Here is a 19817-nt window from a genome sequence, read left to right as displayed (position 1 = left end):
TAAGAGTCTCTTATGTTTTGCCTCCTTCCCTCTCTGTAACTTTTCTTCCCCCTTCCCACCCCCCCCCCCGGTCTTCTGTTGAGTTTCTCACGATCCACATATGAGTGAAAACATATGGTATCTGTCTTTCTCTGCCTGACTTATGTCACTTAGCATAAGACTCTCCAGTTCCATCCACGTTGCTACAAATGGCCAGATTTCATTCTTTCTCATTGCCAAGTGGTATTCTATTGTAAATATAAACCACATCTTCTTTATCCATTCATCAGTTGATGGACATTTAGGCTTTTTCCATAATTTGGCTATTGTTGAAAGTGCTACTATAAACATTGGGGTACAAGTGCCCCTATGCATCAGCACTCCTGCATCCCTTGGGTAAATTCCTAGCAATGCTATTGCTGAGTCATATCTATTTTTAATTTTTTGAGGAACCTCCACACTATTTTCCAGAGTGGCTGCACCAGTTTGCATTCCCCCCAACAGTGCAAGAGGGTTCCCGTTTCTCCACATCCTCTCCAGCATCTATAGTCTCCTGATTTGTTCATTTAGCCACTCTGACTGGTGTGAGGGGGTATCTGAGTGTGGTTTTGATTTGTATTTCCCTGATGAGGAACAACGTTGAGCATCTTTTTATGTGCCTGTTGGCCATCTGGATGTCTTCTTTAGAGAAGTGTCTATTCATGTTTTCTGCCCATTTCTTCACTGGGTTATTTGTTTTTCGAGTGTGGAGTTTGGTGAGCTCTTTGTAGATTTTGGATACTAGCCCTTTGTCCGATATGTCATTTGCAAATATCTTTTCCCATTCCGTTGGTTGCCTTTTAGTTTTGTTGGTTGTTTCCTTTGCAGTGCAGAAGCTTTTTATCTTGGTGAGGTCCCAATAGTTCATTTTTGCTTTTAATTCCCTTGCCTTTGCAGATTACTGCAGCTGAGGTCAGAGAGGTTTTTTTCCTGCTTTCTCCTCTAGGGTTTTGATGGTTTCGTGTCTCACATTCAGGTCCTTCATTCATTTTGAGTTTATTTTTGTGAATGGTGTAAGAAAGTGGTCTAGTTTCATTCTTCTGCATGTTGCTGTCCAGTTATCCCAGCACCATTTGTTTAAAGAGACTGTCTTTTTTCCATTGGATGTTCTTTCCTGCTTTGTCAAAGATTAGTTGGCCATACTTTTGTGGGTCCAATTCTGGAGTCTCTATTCTATTCCATTGGTCTATGTGTCTGTTTTTGTGCCAATACCATGCTGTCTTGATGATGACAGCTTTGTAGTAGAGGCTAAAGTCTGGGATTGTGATGCTTCCCACTTTGGTTTTCTTCTTCAATATTACTTGGGCTATTCGGGGCCTTTTGTGGTTCCATATGAATTTTAGGATTGCTTGTTCTAGCTTCAAGAAGAATGCTGGTGCGATTTTGATTGGGATTGCATTGAATGTGTAGACTGCTTTGGGTAGTATTGACATTTTATCAATATTTATTCTTCCAATCCATGAGCATGGAATGTTTTTCCATTTCTTTGTATCTTCTTCATTTCCTTCATAAGCTTTGTGTAGTTTTCAGCATACAGATCTTTTACATCTTTGGTTGGGTTTATTCCTTTGGTTGGGTTTATGATTCTTGGTGCAATTGTGAATGGGATCAGTGTCTTTGTCTTTCTGTTGCTTCATTATTAGTGTATAAGAATGCAGCTGATTTCTGTACATTGATTTTGTATCCTGTGACTTTACTGAATTCACGTATCAGTTCTATCAGACTTTTGGTGGAGTCTGTTGAGTTTTCCATGTGTAGTATCATGTCATCTGCAAAAAGTGAAAGCTTACCTTCATCTTTGCCAATTTTGATGCCTTTGATTTCCTTTTGTTGTCTGATTGCTGATGCTAGAACATCCAACTCTATGTTAAACAATAGCAGTGAGAGTGGACATCCCTGTCGTGTTCCTGATCTCAGGGGGAAAGCTCTCAGTTTTTCCCCCATTGAGGATGATATTAGCATGGGCTTTTCATAAATGGCTTTTATGATGTTTAAGTATGTTCCTTCTATCCCGACTTTCTCGAGGGTTTTTATTAAGAAAGGATGCTGAATTTTGTCAAATGTTTTTTCTGCATCAATTGACAGGATCATATGATTCTTAACTTTCTTTTATTAAGGTGAGGTATCACATTGATTGATTTGCAAATGTTGAACCAGCCCTGCAGCCCAGGAATGAATCCCACTTGATCATGGTGAATAATTCTTTTTATATGCGGTTGAATTTGATTTGCTAGTATCTTGTTGAGAATTGTTGCATCCATATTCATCAGGGATATTGGCCTGTAGTTCTCTTTTTCTGCTGGGTCTCTGTCTGGTTTGGGAATCCAAGTAATGCTGGCTTCAGAGAATGAATCTGGAAGTTTTCCTTCCCTTTCTATTTTTTGGAACAGCTTGAGAAGGATAGGTATTATCTCTGCTTTAAATGTCTGGTAGAATTCCCCAGGGAAGCCGTCTGGTCCTGGACTCTTATTTGTTAAGAGATTTTTGATAACTGATTGAATTTCTTCACTGGTTATGGGTCTGTTCAAATTTTCTATTTCTTCCTGTTTGAGTTTTGGAAGTGTGTGGGTGCTTAGGAATTTGTCCATTTCTTCCAGGTTGTCCAATTTGTTGGCATATAATTTTTCATAGTATTCCCTGATAATTGCTTGTATTTCTGAGGGATTGGTTGTAATAATTCCATTTTCATTCATGACTGTATCTATTTGGGTCCTCTCTCATTTCTTTTTGAGAAGTCTAGAGGTTTATCAATTTTGTTTATTTTTTCAAAAAACCAACTCTTGGTTTTATTGATCTGCTCTGCTGTTTTTTAGATTCTGTATTGTTTATTTCTGCTCAGATCTTTAGTATTTCTCTTCTTCTGCTGGGATTCGGGTGTCTTTGCTATTCTGCTCTGTTCCCTTAAGTGTGCTGTTAGATTTTGTATTTGGGATTTTTCTTGTTTCTTGAGGTAGGCCTGGATTGCAATGTATTTTCCTCTCAGGACTGTCTTCACTGCATCCCAAAGCATTGGATTGTTGTATTTTCATTTTCATTTGTTTCCATATTTAAAAAAAATATTTAATTAATTATTTTTAACGTTTTTATTTATTATTGAGAGACAGACACAGTGTGAACAGGGGAGGAGTAGAGAGAGGGGGAAACATAGAATCGAAGTAGGCTCTGGGCTCTGAGCTATCAGCACAGAGCCTGACACGGGACTCAAACTCACAAACTGCAAGATTGTGACCTGAGCTGAAGTTGGTCGCTTAACCAACTGAGCCATCCAGGCACCCCTCCATATATTTTTAAATTTCTTCTCTAATTGCCTGTTGACCCATTCATTCTTTAGTAGGATGTTCTTTAACCTCCATGCTTTTGGAGGTTTTCCAGACATTTTCCTGTGGTTGATTGCATGTTCATAGCATTGTGGTCTGAAAGTGTACATGGTATGATCTCAATTCTTGTATACTTATGAAGGGCTGTTTTGTGACCCAGTATGTGATCTATCTTGGAGAATGTTCCATGTGCACTAGAGAAAAAAGTATATTCCGTTGCTTTGGGATGCAGAGTTCTAAATATATCTGTCAAGTCCGTCTGATCCAATATATCATTGAGGGCCCTTGTTTCTTTATTCATTCTCTGTCTAGATGTTCTATCCATTGATGTAAGGGGAGTATTAAAATCCCCTGCAATTACCACATAATATCAATAAGGTTGCTTATGTTTCTGATTTATTGTTTTATATATTTGGGGGCTCCCGAATTCAGTGCATAGACATTTATAATTGTTAGCTCTTCCTGATGGATAGACCCTGTAATTATTATATAATGCCCTTCTTCATCTCTTGTTACAACCTTTAATTTAAAGTCTAGTTTGTCTGATATAAGTATGGCTACTCCAGCTTTCTTTTGACTTCCAGTAGCATGATAGATAGTTCTTTATCCTCTCACTTTCAATCTGAAGGTGTCCTCTGGCCTAAAATGAGTCTCTTGTAGACAGCAAATAGATGGGTCTTGTTTTTTAATCCATTCTGATACCCTGTGTCTTTTGGTTGGAACATTTAGTCCATTTACATTCAGTGTTATTATAGAAAGATAGGGGTTTAGAGTCATTGTGTTATCTGTAGGTTTCATGCTTGTAGTGGTGTCTCTGGTACTTTGTGGTCCTTGCAACATTTCACTCACAGAGTCCCCCTTAGGACCTCTTGTAGGGCTGGTTTAGTGGTGATGAATTCCTTCAGTTTTTGTTTGTTTGGGAAAACCTTTATATCTCCTTCTATTCTGGATGACAGACTTGCTGGGTAAAGGGTTTTGGCTGCATATTTTTTCTGTTCATCACATTGAAGATTCCCTGCCATTCCATTCTGGCCTGCCAAGTTTCAGTAGATAGGTCTGCTACTACCCTTATGTGTCTACATTTTTATGTTAAGGCCTGTTTATCCCTAGCTGCTTTCAGAATTCTCTCTTCATCCTTGTATTTTGCCAGTTTCACTATGATATGTTGTGCAGAAGATTGATTCAAGTTATGTCTGAAGGGGGTTCTCTGTGCCTCTTGTATTTCAATGCCTGTTTCCTTCCCCAGGTTGAGGAATTCTCAGCTATGATTTGCTCAAGTACACCTTTGGCCCCTTTCTCTCTTCTTCCTCTGGAATTCCTATGATACGGATACTGTTCCATTTGATTGCATCGCTTAGTTCTCTAATTCTCCCCTTGTACTCCTGGATTTTTTTCTCTCTCTTTTTGTCAGCTTCCTCTTTTTCCATAATTTTATCATCTAATTCACCTATTCTCCCCTCTGCTTCTTCAATCTGTGCTGTAGCCACCTCTATTTTATTTTGCAGCTCATTTATAGCATTTTTTTATTCATCATGAGTATTTTTTAGTTCCTTGATCTCTGTAGCAATAGATTCTCTGGTGTCCCCTATGCTTGTTTCAAGCCCAGTGATTAATTTATGACTATTTTTCTAAATTCTTGTTCTGTTATATTGCTTAAATCGGTTTTGATCAATTCATTAGCTGTCACTACTTCCTGGAATTTTTTTTGAGGAGAATTCTTCCATTTTGTCATTTTGGCTAGTTTTCTATCCCTTATGTGTTTTAAAAGCTTGTTGTATGCTCTGCACCTGCGAGCGCTGCTATATTAAAGGAGGATCATACGCTGTCCATGGCCTGACCCTTCAGGAGGTGTTTTTTCAGGGATTGTTACTTGCTGTCTGTTGTTATGACTTTGGTTATTTTATTACCCTACTCAGTAATATTTTGGACCCTCCACCAGATTTGCTTTGATTTGTTTCTTGGAGTAGCCCTGTAAAGGAAAACAGACAAACAGGAGACAAAAACATGCAAAGACACAAATAAATAACACAAACAAATTAAAACAAAAACCTAAAGACTAAAAACAAAAAAACAAAAACACCGACTACAAGTAAAGAAGAGGGTGGAAGTGGTGCTGATGGAAGAGCACATACAAAGAGAGAAACGATGGGGGGGGGGTTTGGTGAGGGAGAGAATAAACGTTGATTAGGCAGAGACTAAAGGCTTAATCCAGAGAGAGGGAAAGGAAAATAAAGAAGGAGGTGGGGAAAACGAAATGAAGATAAAGTTACCCAGACTGAGAAACTATATGGCTTGATTATTTCAGAGAGAAAGGAGTTAAAGAAGGAGGTGTAGAACATGTATCAAGAAAATGGATTAAATATGTCTGTTTAGACAGACCAATAACCAGAGTAACCAGCCTAGGGGAGGAAAGAGATAAGGAGGAGAAATGGGGGGGGGGAGGAGAATATATGTATATATCCAGAATTGACATAGAGTTAATCCAGGCAATGCTGCATGGCTTGTAGGTAGCAGCTGTCCCCGTAGAGTCTGTGCCACTCCAGTGGATATGCAGTTACCCAGTGCTAGGGGGCGTGGTTTGGTGTTTTCTGAACCAGCCTCTGCTATGGGCCCTGGGAGTGACCCCTGAGGCCCGCCTTGGTGGTGGTGGTGGCAGGGAGAGTGGGGGAAATGGTGATCCCCCAGTCTCTTCTCCACGGAGTCGGACTGGTGGACTCAGTTTGAGTTGTCTTCACTGTGCCATGGGTGCAGATGTGGTAGTCCTTCTCTCTGCTAACTCCCCTGACCCTGCACTTGGCTAGGATTGCACTCTGGCACTGGGGAAGTGCCTCTCAGTGCAGCGATAAGTGGTCCCGGCTGGCTTTGTCTTTTCCCACAGCACTCCAGGGAAATGGCAGCATTTTCCTCCTGCAGACTGTGCCCTTGGCCCAGCCACTGCACCCCGGGGTGGGGTGGCAGACTAGGCATGTTCTGTGCTATCACACAGCCCTCCAGAGACGGAACCACTTTCTCCAGCTGTGGACTGAGACTCTGACCTACCATGGCACCTAGGCCTGGCTCCCCTCTTCCCCAGGTGCACAGGCAGGGAGCTGGCCCCTGTCCGAAGAAAGCCCCGTGGTTAGAGTCCGGATCCCTCTCAGTCTCAGTCCAACGTCTTTCTCCTGTCCAGATACAGTCCTTTGCTTCCCTAGCCACTCTTTATCTTTCCTTTGTCTCTCTACAGAGGGGGTCCCTCCCCTCCATGCCCATGCAGCCTTTTTTTTTTTATCTCCCCCAGTTCGCAGTTACCCACCTATCTTTTTTCCAGCTTTCCCATTTTCTTCCTAGTGGATTCAGTCTCTTTTCCTCCCAGGCTCTGGTGTTCAAAGTCCTTTGGCTTCTACACTTCTTTGAGAGACCAGGGAAGTATGGATTCCCCCTACTTCTCTGCCATGTTGGCCTCCCACTCTATTTATTTTTTGGGAGAGTGCAAGCAGGGGAGGGGCAGAGAGAGGGGGAGAGAGGATCCAAAGCAGACTCCGTGCTGACATGCTGACAACAGTGAACCCTGTGTGGGACTCGAACTCATGAACCTCCTCAAGATCATGAACTGAGCTGAAGTCAGATGCTCAGTCAACTGAACCACCCAGGCACTCCACTTTCTCCATTTGGATTGTTCTGGATTTTATGATTACCTGAATTCTCCAACTTTTTACCTGTGGTAAGTAAGATAGGAGCGGATCCCTGAGTGTTTACAGGGCCCAACTCTCTCACTCCTATTTCTTATTGAGTATTTCAGAAATATATTTCAGAACTGAACTGTGTTCAGTTTAGTGCTTTAGTCTTTGATTATCCTCCAATTTTGTCAGCATATAAGTATCATCTTCATGATAATGTTGTAGCCCCTCAAGCTCCTTGTCATGCTCCTTTGGTGTTTCCCTTGGTCAGGGCTCAAGGGTTTTGCCTCTAGCGTTCTTTGTTAAACTGAAGGACTTGACTTGGATTGATTCAAAACCTAAATATTAAAAAATATAAAATCAATTACCTTTGGACAGTTGCTTCTCAATATCTTCTGCCAGAATTCCCGCCCCCATATTGGTCATTAAAAGTCATCTTCTAAATCTTGATGTATCAAGATGCATACTAAATAAAATATGATCAGACTGCTTTTGTGGTCTATTATAATTTAATTGCAGAGTTTAACTGACTTTTGTTTATTCTTTTATTTTCTATATATGTCAAATACCTCATCTGTGTATGCTGTGCTGTACTGCTTGATAATAGGCTCTACATAATAGAAATCCATTATGTTCCTCAAAGGAAATTTAAAAGCTGTTCTCTAAGGAGGAGAGGGAAACCCAAGTAGGAATTCAATCTCTAAGAATCAGCATGCATGTTTTTTTCCAAAGAAAGAAAGAAGAAAATAAATAAAAGGTAGAAAACTAGACTTCGGAAGTGTAGTTTCATGCTGCTGCATTAAATGAAACCCATATGGGAGAAGACAGACTGTCAGTAATCCTATGGAGCAGATGGGATTTTGTTCTTTCAAGTGAAAAAAACCCTGCATCTTTATTCCCCAAATATCTTGAAGTTGAGGTAAGCAAGGTTTATTTTCACCATCATCATGTTCTATTTCAGACTGATATTTCTAACAATCGCTAGACATCAGCAGGAAACTCTTAAGGAAATTAGCATTAAATGCAAAAACTGTGTCATCCACGCCATAGGAAACACAGATATATTTAAAAAGTACATTTACTCTTGGTTTGCTCTTTTATTTCTTCAATTGATTTCCACTTTCTTTTCTCCTTTTTAACTGATTCAAAAATTCTTAAATAATGAAAAGCAATAAATTTTTGTTTGCCCCTGCCTACTATCCAAACATATACCTTGGGGGCAAAGTCTTTTCATAATTTCTGTTTTTATCTTTTGTTGATTACCTCAAAAAGAAAATATGATTACATCTCTATTTTTACTTTATCAATAGATATTTATCAATTTAAAAGGTGAAAGATTTATGCGATCTGAAGAGAAACCAGAGTATGATATTTATCAATTTAGATAAAAGTGTAAATTGATAACATGGGTTGGTTTCCACTGTGAAAGTGGAGGCTTTGGCTCATTTATTCCCTTCTATGTTTTTGTCTGGTGGTAGTATTTGTTTTAGTTCTTAATTCCTTAACTTTCTAACTTTATTTTTTTGAGTTTATTTATTTTTGAGATAGATAGATAGATAGATAGATAGGTAGATAGATAGATAGATAGATAGATAGATAGATAGATAGGTAGATAGGGAATCTCAAGCAGGCTCCATGCTCAAAATCACAAACTGTGAGATCATGACCTGAGCTGAAATCAAGGGTCAGATGATGCTTAACCAACTGAGCCACCCAGGTGCCCCAATTTTGTAACTTTCTATAGTAACTTTAACTCCCTTTCTCTTGTTCTATTTAACTTCCATAGGGTATCTTGATGCCCCACTAGGTAAGATGAAAACATTAGCATCCTCCTCCTTTTGTCTGATCTTCCTCCCTTCTTTATGATCTTCTTTGTGTCAAGTAGGATTTTGCTTTTATATTGTCAAGGTTATTACGATTTTCTTTCTGTTCAGAAGCCACACCCGAGTCTTGCATGTTTTGTCCTTATGTTAAATCCAACGCTGGACAATGATGCAGAAGATATTATTTTACAACAACAAAAATAAAATTCAATTCTTGAGTAGAGGTTGCTAAGAATTACTTCTCTTCTATTGCAAAGATGTGGTCCCAAGTATTTAAAATAATGCTGCATTTTAGTTTTGTTTTATATTTAAACCTTGACATTTTTGTAGTGCCTTTCCTCCCCCATTTTTGTGGTGTTTCTAAATGTTCTTTTTTCCTAGCATTTGTCTTTGCCATATACTTATTTGTATCTGGTTATATTTTATGGCAATTCTGTTTTTCCTTAGGGTCCTCCCTCTCAGCACTCTCTTAATTCCCCTAGGTCTCTGGTCAGTTTGGGACTTTACCTCTCCAGCTTTTCCATTTATCTCCAGTTTTCCAGCATCCTTTGACTGTCTTTTCATTTATTGATTTAGAGTAAATCCTCAAGTAACTTTTTTTTTAAGCTTATTTATTTTTGAGAGGAAGACAGAGCATGAGTGGGGGAGGGGCTGAGAGAGAGAAGGAGACAGAATCTGAACCAGGCTCCAGGCTCTGAGCTGTCAGTCCAGAGGGTGACTCAGGGCTTTAACTTGTGAACTGTGAGATCATGACCTGAGCTGAAGTTGGATGCTTAACCAACTGAGTCCCCCTGGCACCCCTCCTCAAGTAACTGTTTAAGAAAAGGTAGAGACAAAGTAAATTTTCTGAGAGTATTCTAACTATGGTTATCAGGTGCCATCACACTTGTTCATTAAATTGACTTGTTACAGAAGTTTTAGTTGAATATATTTTTTTCCTCAGAATTTTGGAAGTGTTGTCTTACTTTCTTCCTATCATATTTTATTGCTGACAGGAAATGTAATGTCCATTTAATTTTTGTCACTGGAAACAACTCGTATTTTCTTTGGATATTCACTTTATCCTTGATGCTCAGAAATGTCTTTAAAATGTATTTATATTCTTCCATTTCTATTTAGAGTCTATTTTAGTGTAACTATGTTTGTCTTCTTCAGTTCTGGATATTCTTATCTATTATTTCTTTGAAAAATACCTCTCCTTCATTTTGCTCTTCTCTTTTTGTGAGACTTCCTCAGAAAGTCCTAGTCCAGTGTTTGGAACTTCTTGGAAAATCCTATTTCTGTTTTCCTCATATATCTGTCACTTTGTCTTGTTGCTATGTGTCTTGGAAAATTTCTGGGACTCTATTTTCCAGGCTTTGTTTTTAATTTTTTACTTGTTACTTTGTGCAACTTATAGTATTCAGGAATCATTATCAGGATACTATAGTATATAGGATATAAAGACTAGAGACCACATTCTCATCTCTCTCCCTTTACAAACTGCACTGTGTAGGGACATTCCTTCTTGTACTCAGACTATGAAATATTAGGATTCTTGGTCCTATAAGAGGGAGGACATTTGTAGACAGTAGGAGAGGAGTCTACATTTATCCATTAATAAATTTAGCATCTCTCTGGAAGCATTACATAGCATATGCCATATCATACCCATTTTAAAATGACTTTCCTAAAGCCCAACAAACAAAAATGATCATCATTCATCCATTTCTTTTTTAAGCAAGCTAGCCAAGTTTTTTCTGATTATGGCTTGTATTTGCTAAGCATTAAACTTTCTTTTAAAGACATTAAAATAGGGGCACCTGGATGGCTCAGTTGGTTAAGTGTCTGACTTGATTTCAGCTGAGGTCATGATCTCATGGTTCATGGATCAAGCCCCGCATTGGGTGCCATGCTGACAGTGCAGAACCTGCTTGAGATTTCTCTTCTCTGCTTCTCTCTCTGCCCCTCCACCCCCTCAAAATAAATAAGTAAACTTAAAAAAATAAGGGCATTAAGATATAAGAAAGGCTTTTATATTTGCCCGTGGTTATCATTTCCATTTCCCTTCATTCATTTATGTAGGTCCAAGTGTCCATCTGTCATCATTATCTTCTGTCTGAAGAACTTTCGTTAAAGTGTGTTGTAGTGCATGTCTGTTGACAAAGAATTCCCTTCGTTTTTGTTGTCCAAAAGAGACTTCATTTCACCTTTGTTTTTGAAATGTATTTTTGCGGAGTAAAGAATTTTAGGTCAAGGTGTTCTCTCTCCCTCCCTCCCCTTCATTATTTTAATTTTTTAATGTTTATTTATATTTGAGAGGGGGAGGGGCAGAGAGAGAGTGAGACACAGAATCCAAAGCAGACTCCAGACTTTGAGCTGTCAGGACAGAGCCCGATGCACTTGAACCCATGAACAGCGAGAACATGACCTGAGCCAAAGCTGACCGGAGACAAAGTGGACACTCAACCAACTGAGCCACCCAGGTTGCCCAATCCCCTTCATTATTTTAAAGATGGTTTCTCCAGTGTACTCTGGGTTGCATGGCTGCTGGCCAGAAGTGTGCTATCATTCTTGGCTTTATTGTTATTCTTTTTTGTTCTCAAGCAGTTACTGAGGTTTTTTTTTTTTTTTTTTTTTTTTTTTTTTTATTTTTGGGACAGAGAGAGACAGAGCATGAACGGGGGAGGGGCAGAGAGAGAGGGAGGCACAGAATCGGAAACAGGCTCCAGGCTCCGAGCCATCAGCCCAGAGCCTGATGCGGGGCTCGAACTCACGGACCGCGAGATTGTGACCTGAGCTGAAGTCGGACGCTTAACCGACTGCGCCACCCAGGCGCCCCTACTGAGGTTTTTATTTGTCACTACTTTCAACAACATATTACAATGTGCTGATGTGTTTTTTTCCAATATGTTTTGTATGGGTTTCTTTGAATTTTTTTGTCACTGTGGGCTTATAATTTTCACCAAATTTGGAAAAAATTCCAGCCTTTTTTTCTTCAAATATTTTTCTCCCCACCACTCTTTCTGGGACTCCAATTACACATATGTTAGAGTGCTGTATTGCCTAATAGCTCATTGAGCCTCTCACCCCCTCCCTCCAGTTTTTTCTCTCTGTGCTTTAGTTTGGATAGTTTCTACTGACATGGCTTAAAGCTCACTGATCTTTTTACCTGCACTGCCTAATCTGCTTTAATTCCATCCAGTGCATTTTCCACTTCAGATATTTCTTTCCGTGTCTAGAAAAAACCTTTGGGCCTATTTCATAGCTTTCACTTCTCTTCTTATCATGCTTATGTTTTCCTTTAGTTTTTTGAAAATCAGTATCATATAATAGCCCTTTTAATATCCTTCTCTGCTAATTCCATTATTACTATAATTTCTGGATATATTTTTGTTGATGAATTCCCCCATTTTGGGGCCATTATTTTCTTACCTTATAATCATTTTTAAATCTAATGGTAGACATTGTGGGTTTTAAAGTCTTGATTGCTGTATTTTGTTGTATTCTATTAAATATGGTGTTGGCTTATTTTTCCCCTCTCATAACAATTTAAGTTAATTAGAATCGGTTACATCCTCTCAAGACTTTTAAGCTTTGTTAAGGTAAGTCCAGGGAAGTCTTTAGGGCCAATTTAGCACCATTACTAAAGCTATATAGTTTTTAGGATTATGCCCAATGTGTGGTCCTGTACAGGCTTCCAGAAATGTTGTGTCTACTCTTTTTTACTAATTCTTTCCCTGGCTTCAGGTAGTTTCTTCTTACACATACACTGGTCAGGTGAAGACCTGCCCCCACCCATCTACAGATCTCTAGGTCTCTTTCCTTGTAGTTCTCTCCTCTGTTTCATTGCCCACAACTTCTAGCTGCCCTGAGCTCTCTGAACTCTGATCTATGGATCTTCAATTTGTAAGATTATTGGACTCTCAGTATCTTCCTTTTATTCCGTGGCATGTAAACTGACCCTCACCAGTAAATTGATGCAGTTGTAGGGCTTAACCTTGTAGGTTTACTTTCTCTGAGGGATCACTGTCCTGGGCTGCCTGTTTCACATGTCTGAAAACTGTTTTTCATATATGGAGTCTGTTTCCTGATTGTTCTGGGTGGGGCCATTTGATCTCTGTACTTTCACCATGGCCAGAGCCGAGGATCTTTACTCCCCCTTCTTAAATTTACTGTGGACAATAAAGATTGTGTTTTATCCCCAATTTTTATTTCAAGCCAAACCTGCCAACAACCCAGTTAGAAACTGATGCTGCTCTTTATGCAGACTTCTAGGAAGTCCTTGATACTTTATACAATTGATGGATAGTGCAGTTGTCTTCAAGCATACGGTTACCCTGAACCAGAAGCATTCAAAGCTGCCTAGAAAGACTGCCGTGTGACAGTCACATGTTCCATTTGTGTTATTGTTAGTTCAAAGAAGAGGCTGTGGATACCATTAGATTTCCCTCTCAGAAATGTATGGATGAGCATCCTCATCTAGGAGCCTGTCAAGAAACCTGTACAGTGAGCGCCAGGGTCATACAGGGCTGGCCCGCAGGTCTCAGGGCTTTCCAACAGATGACCAAAATGACTGCCCATAAGGGCCAGCCCCATGAGACTGCAAACAAACTGTTTTCAGAATTTTTATAAATAATTTTTCCTTGTAACATTTTTGGCTTCAGCCTCAGTGTTGTATTCATATAATTTTGTTTTACTTTGTATTTTTATTTCTGTTATGATCACTCAAAGCAAAAAAATAAAAAGAAAGAAAGAAAGAAAGAAAGAAAGAAAGAAAGAAAGAAAAGAAAGAAAAGTGTTTTTTCCCACCACTCTGTCATTTTTATATCTTAATCATTTGATCAAAACTCAACAGTTGAAGAGAAAGGTCCAACTATTTTTTTCTCCATCAGTTGTAACATCCCCTGCCTGATATCCAGATATGCTTATCACTTTATACGGTGCGGTGTTTCATTGCAAACCAAAAACAAATACAAATACTATTATGGAAAAAAAAATCTAGCATCTGGGTAGCTCAGTCAGTTAAGTGTCTGACTTCGGCTCAGATCATGATTTCACAGTTCGTGGGTTCGAGCCCCACATCGGGTTCTGTGCTGACAGCTTGGAGCCTGGAGCTGCTTCAGATTCTGTCTCCCTCTCTCACGCTCTGTCTCTCAAAAATAAATAAACATTAAAAAAATTGTGAAAATCTAGCTTTCAAAGATTTACAGATACATAAAATTAATAGAAACAATAAATGCTATCTAATTTATAAGTCTGGTATTCATTTAAGGAATCTCATAGAAGAATAAATATTTTTCCTTTGTAATATATTTGACATTTGATTCATTTGGGGCAATATGATTCACCTATAGGGGCCTAGCAAAGACTCCAAACAGCACCCATACCTGCCACTGGCACGTTAAGCATCATCGGATCTAGTGGTTCATATGGCTGAGTAGCGGAGAATCTTGCATGGTAGCCTGGACCTGTTGTAGAGCCTTTTCTTGTTCAGGCCTCATTTAAAACCGACAGCTTTGGGGCGTCTGGGTGGCTCAGTCAGTTGAGCTTCTGACTTCGGATCAGGTCATGATCTCACGTTCCATGAGTTTGAGCCTCACGTTGAGCTCTTTGCTGACAGCTTGGAGCCTGGAGCCTGCTTCAGATTCGGTGTCTCCCTCTCTCTCTGACCCTCCCCCGTTCATGCACTGTCTCTCTCTGTCTCAAAAATAGATAAACATTAAAAAAATTTTTTTTTAAACTGACAGCTTTTCAGGTCATTCAGTCACCAAATCTTGTTTAGAAATAATCACTCTTTGATTGCATTGCCAAAAAAAAAATAGTATGAGGACAGATTCTGATTTAAAAATGCATATAATCAGTGGTCTTGGTAATTTTTATAGAGATAATGCTTATTAATGGCAAGCTTTAATTGTCATAGTACTCATTGACTACCTCTTAATTTCTTGTTGTAAAGTTAAATACAATTCTCATTTCGCTGAACAACAAATTGAGAGTCTTGTCATATCAATGAATTCCAAATACACCTTTCTCATTTGTTTTAGATTTATATTTTAATTTATTCCTATAATAAATTTATATTTTATAATAAAATTTTTATTTTAATTTATTATTTTATATTTTAATGATCATTATGTTTTAATGATTAATATTTCAGTGATTTGAAATTTCATTTAAAATTTCTTCTTTCAGTTGCAGCTGCTGACCCCATATAAGAGGTGAGTTTATTTTTTCATTTCCTTTTTGTTAATTGAAAAATAATTGGCATACAATATTGTCTTATTTCCAGGTGTACAATATGATGATTTAATATTTATATACATTACAAAATGGTCACTGCAATAAGTCTAGTTACCATCTGTCACCATACAAACTCATTAAAATGTTATTGACTATATTCTCTATGCTGTACATTACATCCCTGTGTCTTACTTACTTTATTATCGGAATCCTCTTCACTTATTTCATACATCCTGCCATCCCCTCCTCTCTGGGAACCATCAGTCTGTTCTCTTTGTATGTGAGTCTGTTTCTGTTTTGTTTGTTAATTTTTAAAAAAATTTCACCTGTAAGTGAAGTCATACAGTATTTGTCTTTCTCTGTCTGACTTATTTTAGTTATCATAACACCCTCTAGGTTCATCCATGTTGTCACAAATGGCAAGATTTCATTCTTTTTTAGGGCTGAGTAATATTCCAGTGTGTGTGTGTGTGTGTGTGTGTGTGTGTGTGTGTGTGTGTGTCTATTCAGATCCTCTGCTCATTTTTTGACTGGATTATTTATTTTTTTTGATATTGATTTTTATGAGTTCTTTATATATTTTTCATGCTAACCCCTTATCAGATATATCATTTGCCAATGTTTTCTCTGATTCATTAGGTTGCCTTTTCATTGTATTGATGATTTCCTTTATTGTGCAGAGCTTTTTAGTTTGATGTAGTTCCGTTTGTTTCTTTTTGCCTTTGTTGTCCTTGTCTGATGAGACGGATCCAAAAAAATGTTGCTAAGAAAAATGTCAAAGAGCTTACTGCCTATGTTTTCTCCTAGGACTTTTATGGTTTCTAGTCTTATATTTAATTCTTTAATCCATTTTGAGTTTATTTTTGTATATGGTATAATAAAGTGGTCCAGTTACTTTCTTTTTCATGTAGTTGCCCAGTTTTCCCAACACCATTTATTGAAGAGACTGTCTTCTTCCCATTGTATATTTTTGCTTCTTTTGTCATAGATTAATTGACCATATAATTGTGGGTTTATTTCTGGAGTCTCTGTTCTGTTCCATTGGTCTATGTATTTTTTGTTCCAGAAAACAAGTTCTTGAATGGTTGATTCCATCAACAAGAATTGGAAGTAATAACTGAAGAATAATGTTGCACATTTAAATTATTCTTTCTTTAAAATATCTACATTTTTAAGTTCTTAATTTGACCATTGGCTGTGTCATATGTCTGGAGAAACATATAATCAGAAAAGAAGAACTATTAAAATATGCATTTTATTTTTCAATTAGGTTAAGTCAGTAGAACTTTTCAATTAGTTATATATATGCAGATGGTTTGGGTTGTGGTGATTTTTCTTTCTGAAATCTTAGTTAAAATGAGTGTGTTAATTTTCACTGATACTTGAGAAACTTAAGTGGATATTTTACCCCATATTACTAAATATCCTAACACCCAAAAGTTATCAGAATAATAATATCACTAATATATAAAAGGCTAAGTTAATATTGTTCATTCTGTAGTGCTTTTTATAATGTATTATCCATTCATTTGTTCATTTTTTTTTTATTCATCTATGCCTCATTTATTGCCTGCCTACATTGTTATTAACCTGAGCCAAGGAAAATATGTTATTTAAGAGAACTGACATAATTTCCCAAATTTCAGTTTCTCCTAGGCTGGTCAGATAAAATATAAGATCTCCCATTAAATTTGAATTTCAAATAAACAACAAATAACTTTTTAGTATAAATATTTCCCCAAATATTACATAGAACATATTTATTCTAAAAAAATGTTGTTTATGTAAAATTCAGATTTAACTCACTATTTTGTATTTTTATTTGCTAGTTCTGGCAGCCATCGCTGGTCTGATTATTTAGGTCATCCACAGCTTTGAGGGAAGGATAGCATCTGAGAGGCAGTCAGCACAGTGACTTCCAGTTTGGATCAAGCCAGATTCAGATTCCAGTAATGTCTTGGAGATTTTGAGTTATGGTGACTTGAGGGAAATTATTATTTTTTCATATATATCAAAAGTGAAAATAAAGATCTTTTTATAGCGTTGTTGTAATGGTAAAATGATATAAATTATAAGAAGCTCATCCCAGTGAATTCAATAAATGATGATTCTGTTATGGTGGTTTTAGGCTTATGATTTGAATCTACTGAAACACATACATATATATGTGTATGTATATAAAAAAGCAAGCCTAAAAAATGTTTAATAATTGTATCTTTGTTTTCCTCTCTGATTTTTCTCTTGGCAAAGTTCTTGCTTGCACTCTTATTCCCCTGGAGCTTACCCCCAAACTGTATGTTAAGCTCCAATTTAACAATTTTAGTCCAACATTTTCAACTCCTTATTGGATATCTTTCAGGATTTTTTGAACAAGGATTTTAGACCCATCAGATCTATTTACCAAGCTCTAGTTACCATAATTCCCCCAAAGAACCTATTCCTTATTAAATTTATAGCTTGTTACTTCCATTTACATATCTTCTACTCCAGTAAAACTAATCAATCTGCAGTATATGTTCTGTCTTTCCAGAATTGTTTCATCTTTATAATTCACTTTAACTCCAACTTTTCCATTAAATGTTTCCCCATCTGCTCAGTTGGAAGTTATCTCTCTCCCCATTGAACTCCCATGTCCTTTACATATGTGTTCATTATGGCTCATCATTTTGTATTACATTTATTGAACTGTTTGTGTCTCCACTCAGTCTATAAGCTCTCTATGGGACAGAATCTGTTAATTTAATCCTTTTATCCACAAAGAGGCTAACAGAGTATCTTTTACATTGTAGATATTTAATAGATTTTTTAAAGGTTTATTTTATTTCATTTTAGAGAGAAGGAGAGAGAGGGGAAGGGCAGAGAGAGAAAGAGAGAGAGAATCTGAACATGGAGCCTGACCCAGGTCTCTATCCCACAACCCAGGGATCATGACCTGAGCCGAAATCAGGAGTCAGTCGTTCAACCATCTAACCTACCCAGGTGCCCCTTAATAGATGTTTTTTTTTAGTAAACATGTAGCTATCATCAGACACTCATTTAAGAGATGCTAAATAACACAGACAGTAACTGAGATGCAAGATGTGGAAACTCCAAGGTTAAAAATAAAGAAATATAGGAAAGTGAACAGGAGTACTATCTGTGACACCTTTTCTTCCCTGTCTCCCCTTGGGTTGAGATAGGAAATCTGGCAATGTCTTTAATTGTAGCCACTTTTTCCACAGAGATATCTGAAGCAGAGAGAAAATTTGGAACTTTATTCTTTGGGCTTAACAGAAGCCGAGGAACTAATAATGGAGGGGAGGCCTCAGGAGAAAACCTGGATTGCATGGCACCTACAACTGCTTAAGTGGCACCTACAACTAGTAAGTGCCACCATACTGCTTTCTCAGTTGAATTTCCACCTCCTTAATTCTTTTCAATTGCTCAGGACCAATTAGTTTTGTAGATCAGGTCAGTATAACAACAAAAGACACCCGCCTGCTTTCCCCAGTGATACAGGTTTCCTTCTGTAATAGCCACCTTCTTCCTTTGCTTGGCTATTATAGATAGCTGGAAAGACAGCCTAATACTGCATACTCTGTGACTCACAGTAGGGCATGTTTGCATCATCAGCTTTATGAACCTTGCTTTTCCCACTGCTGAATTTAGAAAGTCACTCTTTATAGAGAAAAGAGAAATATCCCTTCCCAACAGGGATTACCAGTTATTGACTTAGATTTTACTTGATATTTGTGTCCTTCGGTCTCCATGGCAGCCAGCACTTTGATGTAGAACCTATAATCAACAAAAAACCCTTCATTTGTAGCAGAAACATTTTTTATTGAAAAACTAGAATTTTTCAAGAGTGATTCAATATTTCAACAGAAGTGTGGGTTTAAAGCAGAGCCATAAAACTATTATGCCACAGTGCAGGTAGAAATTATAAGCTGTATGTTATTATTGATTAAATTTATTCCTCCCTAGTTCTAAAGTTCAAGATGATTCACTTGATGTTTGAATTGGGTTTCTAGTACACACTGGAGATAGAAGCCTTTGCATTGCTCAGCTGTCATGTTAGAGTCTTAGAATCATAAGAGAATTGGGGTTGGGGGGCACCTGGGTGGCTCAGTTTGTTGAGCATCTGACTTCAGCTCAGGTCATGATCTCATGGTTCATGGGATCAAGCCCCATGTCGGGCTCTGTGCTGACAGCTCTGAGCTTGGAGCCTGCTTCAAATTCTGGATCTCCCTCTCTCTCTGCCCCTATCTCTCTCTCTCTCTCTCTCTCTCTCTCTCTCTCTCTCTCTCTCTCTCTCTCTCTCCCTTCTTTCTCTGTCTCTCTCTCAAAAAAAAAACATTAAAAAAAAAAGAATTGGGGTTGGAGAACTCCCTTTAGAGTTCATACAACCATCTTATCTTGGGTTACAGTTATAGACACCAGGCCCCAGAAACACTAAGAGAAACACTGGCCCAAAAGTGAATTGTTGAAATAAGTCTAGGATTGACCTAACTTCCAGTGTTGAAAGAACTTCCACTATGGCCTCAGCTGCCATCTAACCTTTGGAGAACATCCTAGTTGAGCATACGTATGTTATTTTAGCCATCAGGTACTGCCAATTTCTTTTCGTTAAATGGGGCTTGAGCCATATTTGTATTGGGGTTGAGTGTTGTCACTCAACATGACAAGTGTGCTGTTGTATTGTTCATGAGCAAATGCCAGAGACGTTGTCGATATAATCCCTTTCCAAGTTGTAAAACTGGAGGCTTTTTCCCATGTGTTTGTGATGACCCACTCACCACAAT

At 38.0% G+C, this 19817-nt stretch overlaps 1 protein-coding gene across 1 annotated transcript in view; it reads left to right on the top strand.

The window, feature by feature from the left end:
- The window catches only part of LOC111561345, a 287419-nt gene that overhangs the window by 31397 nt on the left and 236205 nt on the right, over positions 1 to 19817 (top strand). Inside the window, exon 3 of the mRNA XM_045061647.1 lies at positions 14989 to 15014. The gene's annotated coding sequence lies outside the window, so the exon portion shown is untranslated. The remainder of the gene's footprint in view (positions 1 to 14988; positions 15015 to 19817) is intronic.

The sequence above is a fragment of the Felis catus genome, chromosome B4 (assembly GCF_018350175.1).
Source record: "Felis catus isolate Fca126 chromosome B4, F.catus_Fca126_mat1.0, whole genome shotgun sequence".
In the NCBI taxonomy this organism is placed as follows: Eukaryota; Metazoa; Chordata; class Mammalia; order Carnivora; family Felidae; genus Felis; species Felis catus.
Note: the sequence above shows the minus strand (reverse complement) of the source record. Positions and strands in the feature narration are given on the sequence as shown.